We start from the raw sequence: 8,976 nt of genomic DNA, 5'->3' as shown, positions 1-8,976 counted from the left end.
AGTTATACTGAACACGAGGGAGGTCCATCTATCATACGTGACAATGGGAATGTCCCACCTAACCAAGCTCGAACTTGAAGGGAAAACAACCCACCAAACATGTACAATAGGATGGGGGTCGGTGAACAGCTCCTAGCTAACCTAGAGACCAAAGACCCAACCCTCGAGTGACTAGCATTTTTGGAAGAGAAAATGAAGAAGCTTTTATCTGAATAAGTAATTGATGATTTTTATTCCGATGAGAGGCTCGAACATTTCGCCCCGAACATTGCAGCAGCTCAGTATCTTATTGGCTTAAGGATGTCGACCGTGCCAGTGTTTGATGGAAACACAGATCCATCCAACCACCTTGGGATGTTCAATACGCTGATGATGGCCCACAATGTCGGGTTCGACTTAAGATGTATTTTGTTCCCCATGACTCTGATCGGACCTGCCAAATAGTGGGTCAAAAAGTACAAAAAATATTCGATAAGATCGTGGAAGAAGTTGTCTTCTTAGTTCAAGAGAGTGTTCCGAGCTTCAAAAGAAACTTGCTTAGAGGCCAAGTCATTGGCCAACATAAAACAACAACCAGATGAGTCCTTGAAAGCATATTTGAGCAGGTTCGCCAATGTTGCAGTAGGAGCTAAAGACACTGTTAATAGCTCCAAGCTCATGGAAATGAACCAGCTAGGCCCCTATTCAGCCCGCTGGAGTGGTGATAGATGTTGCAGCTACGACTCAACCTATTACTGAGAATAACTGAGCGGGAAACTATAAGAGGAAAGAGAATGGTGAGGGCGAATAGAGTGGCACAAAGAAGAATAGGCCTAGGGAAAAATTCAAGCCCATTTATGCCACCTACATTGACCAGACGGATACACGAGAACATATTTTCCTGGCAAACTCTAATCGCCTTTTGTGGAAGAAACCAGAGACATTAAGGCATCAGAGGGTGAAGAGAGATCCCTAAAAGTTTTTCTAATATAACAATGACATTGGCCAAAATACTGATGATTTTTTAACATTGAAGGATGAGATCGAAACTCTCATTCGGGGTGGTCCGTTAGCCCAGTACGCCCAAAATTGAGTTTCTCCCAATCAATCTACTGGGTAGAATTCTCGTTCAACTCCAGAAACTCAGATAGGTCAGCCTAGGACTCAGATGGATTAGGATAACTGAGTTGGTACTCCTCCAATAGTAGGAAGAGATTTAACTGCTATTTCCAGTGGACCTCATTTGGTGGGCGCGAGCAATGGAGCCCAAAAGAGGTATATACAGGAGCTGAAAACTCATAACAGTACAGAATTTATCTCAGAGCAGCGGTTATCAAAATAACAGAGATTTGAAAAAAAACCAATCATTTTCACGGAAGGGGACGTTAGCCACGTTTAGTTCCGACATAATGACCCGCTGGTGGTAACTGTTAATCGAAGGGTACGAAGGTTATTGGTAGATAATGGGAGCTCAGTAAATGAGCTTTTCAGGTGCACCCTAGAAAATATGGGACTATTCGTAACCGATCTAAACGCGACCTCAATGACATTATACAATTTTTTAGGTGAAGGAACGACGACCATAGGGATAATCAGACTGGTGGTCATGCTAAGGGATGATATGTGAACTCTTACTAAAATACTTGAGTTCATTATAATTAATTGTTTGAATATTTATAACACAATTTTAGGATGACCCACACTGATGGTTTATAAAACCATTACCTCGATCTGACACCTGGTAATGAAGTTCCCCTTAGCTTCGGGTATATGCATAGTAAGAGGACACTGGCTCGCAACACGAGAATGCTACAACACAACCATGAAGGGAAAATCAGTACCCGAGTAGCAAGCAATGGTCATAGCTGAAGAAGGTAAGGAGTCCCAGGTAATGGAAGTTACCCATGAGACAGAAGAACCTGGAGAAGGAGATAGAGAGGTCACGCAACAGGACGACATTTATTAGCAAATAGGCAAAGATAGATATGAGCTCAAAGTTGTGGAGGAGCTTGAGGAAATCAGTATTGACCCAGAAATACGTTCAAGAGTTGTAAAAGTTGGTAAAAATCTTGAAGCTGAAAGGAAGAAGGAGCTGGTCAAATTCTTAAGGAAGAACCTGGACGTCTTCGTCTAGTTGCATGAAGATATGGTGGGAATCAATCCGAGTATAATAATGCATACTTTAAACTTGGACAAGAATTTTCCTGCAAAGTCCCAAAAACAAAGGCTTTTGGGGAGAGTACGGTAGGAAGCATTAGAAGAAGACGTTTCTCGCCTACTTAAATGCAGATTTATCAAGGAAGCGAAATACCCAAACTGGATTGCTAACCCTGTTCTGGTGCCGAAGCCAAATGGGAAGTGGAGAACATGCATTGACTTATCTAATCTCAACAAGGCCTATTTCCCATTACATAGAATTGATCAGTTGGTAGACGCCACATCTGGTCACGAGCTCATGTCTTTTATGGACACATATTCTGGATACAACCAAGAGCATACCATCTTCATGACTGAGCATAATGTATATTGCAACAAAATTATGCTATTCGGGTTGAAGAATCCTGGTGCTACGTACCAACGATTAGTCAACAAAATGTTCACTAACCAGATCTGGAAACACATGGAGGTGTATGTCGATGATATGCTTATTAAATCAAAGACTGCCAGTAACCATGTATTCGACCTGGAAGAGTGTTTTGGCGTACTAAGGAGGTACGGCATGAAGTTAAATTCTCAGAAGTGCACCTTCGGAGTTTCATCTAGAAAGTTTCTTGGGTTTATAGACAACACAAGGGGGATAGAGGAAAATCTAGAGAAAATCATATTGTTGTTAGAAATTCCTTCGCCTAGGTCACACAAGGAAGTACAGAGTTTAACCGGAAAGGTGGTGGCCAAAAACCGCTTCGTTTCAAAATCCAATGACAAGTGTCTCCCATTTAACAACTTGCTTTAAGGAAACAAGAAGTTCGAGTGGACCGAAGAATGAAAACATGCATTTCAATGATCTGAAAGTTCACATGGATGAACCCCCCATACTATCAAAACCAGCATCTAGAGAATGGTTGTTTCTGTATCTGGTTGTGACAGAAAATTCGGTCAGCACTGTGTTAGTGTGAGAGTAAAATCAGGCACAGAAAACAAGTGTGCTATATATGTAAAAGACTTCTCGGAGCTATGTCCTGATATCCGTTAATAGGAAAGCTCGCGTTCTGTCTTATTTTTACTTCAAGGAAGGTCAGACCATATTTTTAGTCCCACACCATCCACGTCTTATCCGACCAACCATTAAGGCAGGATTAGTAAAAACCTAAAACGTCGGGACGTCTACTAAAGTGGGCAATCGAACTCAGCTAGTTTGAGATATTATATATGCCACACACAACAATCAAGAGTCAAGCCCTCGCTGACTTTGTGGCCGAGTGCCTAGGTTTTCAGGACATGCCGATGAGAGAATTGATGTAGGAGTTGTGGAAAATCTTCATTAATGGATCTTCTAATGGAAACAACTTAGGCGCTGGGATAATTTTAATCTCACTTGAAGGACATCAATTCAATACATCTCTTAGGTTCTAATTCGAAGCATCCAACAACGAAGCCTAGTATGATGCCCTATTGGTAGGGCTAAGGGTGGCGCAAGATCTAAAAACAAAGGCAATCCAATGTTATAGTGATTCCTAGATCATAGACAATCAGATATTGGGGGAATACCAAGCTCGCAGTTTCAAGATGGTTACCTACTTAGCCAAGCTTAAAGGCGAGTTGTCTGAATTCGAATTTAGCTCTGTTGAAGAAGTACCTCGCGAGTTGAATTCCAATACTTATGCTTTCACTTAACTTGCGACCACGAAAGAGGCGGATACACTGAACATAGTTCTAATAGAGTTCTTGGAAAAATTGAGCATAATAACATAAACTGTTGAGGTTGGAATGGTTGACATAAAATCGACCTGGATGAGCCCCATAGTGGAGTACCTCACAACCGGTAAGATACACGATGATCGAAAGGGTGCAAGAAAGTTCCTATATCAAGCTCTGTGATATGTTACGGTTGAAGGGACTCTATATCAACGAGGGCATTCTCTACCCCTATTGTGGTGTGTTCTGCTTGAGGAAGCACAGACTATCTTGTAAGAAATGCATGAAGGCTTCTGTGGAGACCATGCTAGGGGGCAAGACTTGACTCTGAAGGTATTGAAATAGAGCTATTTTTGGCCCACGCCGACAAAGGACTCGATCTTGACGTGCAAAAGTGTGACAAATTGCAACATTTCGCCATAATTGCCCGAGCAGCTTATATTGAGTTAACCATGATCTAATCCCCTTGGCCGTTTGCAGTATGGGGAATCGACACTATTGTTTCTCTGCCAACAGAAAAGGAGGAGTTTGTTATGTTGTTGTCGCCATCGATTACTTCACGAAGTGGGTGGAGTTTGAGCCTCTGGCAACAATCACCTCAAAGAGAGTCTTGGATTTTGTTGTAAAAAATATCATATGTCAATTTGGGCTCCCAAAAAACATCATGTCTGACAATGGAACTCAGTTCGATAGTGCTCTCTTCACAAAATTTTGTGAAAAATACGACATAACCAATAATTTTTCTTCGGTAGCATACCCGCAAGCTACTGGGCAGGTCGAGATTGTAAACAAGACCCTAAAGGTGAGCTTGAAGAAGTGGTTAGATGAAGCCAAGGCATATGGCCCAAGAAGCTCCCACAAGTACTCTGGGCCATATCGGGCCTCCACGGAACATACCCCTTTGTCTTTGTCATTTGGAAGTGAGGATATGCTCCTAATCGAGGCGCTAGTGGCGACCCATAGAAAGAAAACCTTTGATCAAGGCCAAAACCACAAGCTACTCAGTGCATCCCTTGATCTGATCTAGAAAAAATGAGAAGCGTCATAATTGCAGCTCACCCAGTATCAACAGAGAATTGCTCGTTATTTCAACTCGAAGGTAAAGGACACAGACTCGAACTAGGTGATTTGGTTCTCCAGAGGGCATTTTTGGTATGTAAAGATCCCAAGGACGTTGTGTTAGGGCCGAATTGGGAAGGAGCATACCTGATCATGGAGATATTGTGCAATGGGACCTTTAAGCTAGCTTGGTTAAATGGAGAAATAGTTCTGCGGACCTGGAATGGCCTACACCTCAAAAAGTACTATCAATAATTTTGTTGTCTTTAATGTTTCTGGAAATATTGTTGATGAAAGGCTTATCTATAAAAGCTATTTCATTTTATTAACAATTGGATTGTTATGTAATCAATTTTTTTCATTTTATTGTCGCAGGCTCATTTTGAAAAAGCAACCTAGAACATTTATAAGTGTTGACCCTCGTTTTGGTCAACTGACACGGAGTCAAAACGCTTGATGTGGATAGATGTGTTGAAATGGATATGATGACAAAAATAGTAAAGAACACAATAAATTATAGTGGTTCGGCCCCAAGAACTGGTAATGACCTACATCCACTTAAGCTATTATTGATATGAGATCTCAAAGGAGTGATCAAAGAACTAGGGTTCTCTGAGTTTCACAAACCTGAGAGGGATAAACAATATAATCGTAATAAAATAGCTCTAATTCTCTCGTAAGTGTATAACTTCAATTAACGAAAAGCCAAAAGTCCCTTCCTTGAGCTATCTTTCTCTATTTATAGGCTCAAGGAGGATTACATGAATTTGTTACAGATATTCTCTCCTAATTAATCGGATAATCAGGAATCATTGGAGATAATCTCAGAATTGATTATGATTTCCTCAAGATCATCTTGAAATATACGGAGTGTACGACCATGCTGGTCGTAAGGAAAAATCAACTGCTACGCCAAGAGGATCTTACTGGTCGATGGTCGAACAAAACTCTGCCAGGTGTCAGCCACGTGTTTAAAAATGCCTACCACGTCACCCGTGCCTATTTTTTTGGATAACAATAATTTCTGGTCGCTTGGGGGGCACATAACCAAAGATATCTCTTAGAAGAGTTCAACATAATGAGATAAATTTTGAAACTTAGAGTTTGGAAAAATTTATTATTCAATGGCTTTTTAACGCATGGATTTTCAAAATAATTTTGAATATGAACTAATTTGAGAAATTTCTAATACAAAACCCCTGGATATAACCAGGTTCAAGGCCTAATTGTTAACAAGTACAATGCCATTAAGCAGACTAAAAACTCCTGGATACAACCAGGTCCGAGCCTGGTTCCTAATAGGTATAACACAATTAGGTGGGAAAAATCTTGGATATAACTAAGATATCAACTAAAATTAATTAGTCAAGTCATCAAAGAATTTTTGAGATCTAAAGACAATCCTTGAGATTTCAAGTGTACAAGAATTCAGAATTCACAAACATGAGAAAACAGTAGACTAAGGGGAACACAAATAGTACACAAATTAAATATGTATTCAAAAGCATGTAGTTGTCTCGATGAGGGAAAAAACATCGATCTGAGCACGAAAGAGATTGTTTTAATCTCTAGGGACATGGTTACAAAATAAAAATTAAAGTAAACGACTGATTGAGCTCCGTCGACTTTCTTGGAGGATGTCACTTCTACGCCATCCCCTTCACTAGCATCGGAAGCCTTGATGGTCTCAAAGGGTTGTTGTGAGAATCTTGAATTTTGCAAGATAAGGTTCCCAAAACCCTAGCTGCACGAAGGAGAAAGTCCCATCCTGGTTGAAAGCCCAGCACCGGTAGAGCATTTCCTCCAGAGAGTTCTTCAACTCTGCAATCTCCAACCTCGCCCTCTCAGCCTCCTCCTTGTCTTTGATATCGACCTCAACAAGGCACTTTTTAAGGCTATCATTCTCGCCCCGCAGCTGGTCCAATCGACGAATCACTTCCGCAACCTGATACTTAGTAATCCGCTGGTCCTTCTAGGAAGTAGTAAGGGCAGCCATTGCATACCACTCTTTCTCCTGGGAGGAAACTAGAGCAGTTTTAGCGCATCGCTCGCTCTTTTGGGCAGTGATCAGGGTGGCTTGGAGCTCATCACTCCTAGCTCAAACCTAAGCAATATTGCGGAGTTGAGCCAGGAAATACTGTAGAGGGAAAATAAAAGGTAAGGTTAGTAAATAAAATATAAAGAAAAAAGTACTAAGAAGAAATGAAAGTGGCTCACGGTGAGGTTCATTCCCATGGCGGACTCGAGAACGTCTTCAGGAGTATACTCCTCCATGGACCTCAGATCCCTGGCATTGGCTCTGTATGCATGGCCCACCATATGGCCCTATGCAAATGGATTTTCAACATCAAGAAAAATTTGAATGGGACATTTCAAAGGTTCAAAGCACGATCTGTCGCAAAAGGTTTCAACCAAAGCTCGGGAGTTGATTTTGGTGAGACATTCAGCCCAGTGATTAGGGCCTCAATTATTCAGATTGTGCTTACAATTTTTGTAGCAAAGTCTTGGGAGGTGAGAAACTAGATATAAAAAATGCCTTCTTAAATGGAGATCTTAAAGAGGATGTCTATATGAATCAACCTAAGGGCTTCGAAGAAAATACTATACTTGATTTTGTGTGGAAACTCAGTAAGTCACTCTATGATATTCGTCAGGCACCAAGGGCCTAGTTTGAACGTCTCAAAACAACTCTGTTGGCTGGAACTTTAAGAATTCAATGGCTGACTCCTTCTCTATTTTTCTACATCTCTTCTGCTCAAATCATCTTCGTCCTTATGTACGTGGATGATATAATTATGATAGGCAATAATACTAAGTAGCTAAACACAGTTCACAAAAAAATTAAATCATATCTTTGCTATAAAAGATCTCGGTCCCTTGCGCTACTTTCCTGGAATAAAAGTGCACCGAGATGACACTGGGTTGTATTTGAGTCAAACAAAATACATTGAGGATGTATTGAGAAAGATTGCCATGCTTAATTTAAAGTCATGCCCGACTCCTATGACTATGGGTAAGATGATCTCTATATTAGATGGTGACTTGCTATCTAATCCTACGAATTATAGAAGCATAATCGAAGGTCTAAAGTATTTTACACACACTAGGCTAGACATAAGCTTTGCTGTGAACAAGTGAAGTCAGTTCCTTAAAGGTCCAAATATGATACATTGGAGTGCAGCAAAATGAGTTCTGAGGTATCTCAAAGGGAAACCACATCACGACCTACACATCAAGAACTGTGACAGACTGCACTAACTGGTTTCTCAGATCTAGATTAGGCGTGTTGTCCTGATGATCATCGTTGGCTATTGTGTTTATCTTGGTGATACGTTAGTCTCTTGGTCATCAAAGAAGAAACCAGTAGTCTCACACTCTATAACTAAATAAGAATATAGAGCACTTGCACAAGTCACGACTGATCTATCATTGATTCATGCACTTCTCCATGTAATCAATTTTCCTCTACCGTCCATTCCAATAACTTGGTGTGATAACATAGGAGAAAGTACCTTAGCATATAATCCAATTTTTCATGCTCGTGCGAAGAACATAGAATTGGATGTTAGCTTTGTAAGAGATAAAGTGTTGAACAAGTCCTTGGAAATCAGAAACATTACCTCAAGTGATCAAACAGCTGACTGCCTCACCAAAATCCTATCTCATTGTCAGTTTGATTTCCAAAATAACAAACAAGGTGTGTGTAATGCTCTACTACTCAAGGACCATTACACTGTGTAGTTTAAATAGTGTTAAACTCGCTAAATGAGTCATTTGACCATAACCGTGTTACTAAACATGATTAATGGTTTAGGGTTAAAGATTTTGGTCAAAAGGTACAACCGTTTCACTAAAACCTCGATCGTGGTGGTCGAGCAGCCGTATATGTACACACCGTCACCTAAGCTCTCCAACTAAAGGATGGTCTAGCTTTCTCTTCCCCTTACCTGCACCACAAAGCACCAGTGAGCCAAGGCTCATCAAGTAAACTTAAACATGCTCATAAGACGTTAATAACATGTTACCAAATCATAATAAGCAGGCCTAGAAATAATAACCCTACTCGTGCATGCATACTATTCA

The sequence above is a fragment of the Humulus lupulus genome, chromosome 5 (genome assembly GCF_963169125.1).
Source record: "Humulus lupulus chromosome 5, drHumLupu1.1, whole genome shotgun sequence".
NCBI lineage: Eukaryota > Viridiplantae > Streptophyta > Magnoliopsida > Rosales > Cannabaceae > Humulus > Humulus lupulus.
This window is presented reverse-complemented; position numbering follows the sequence as displayed.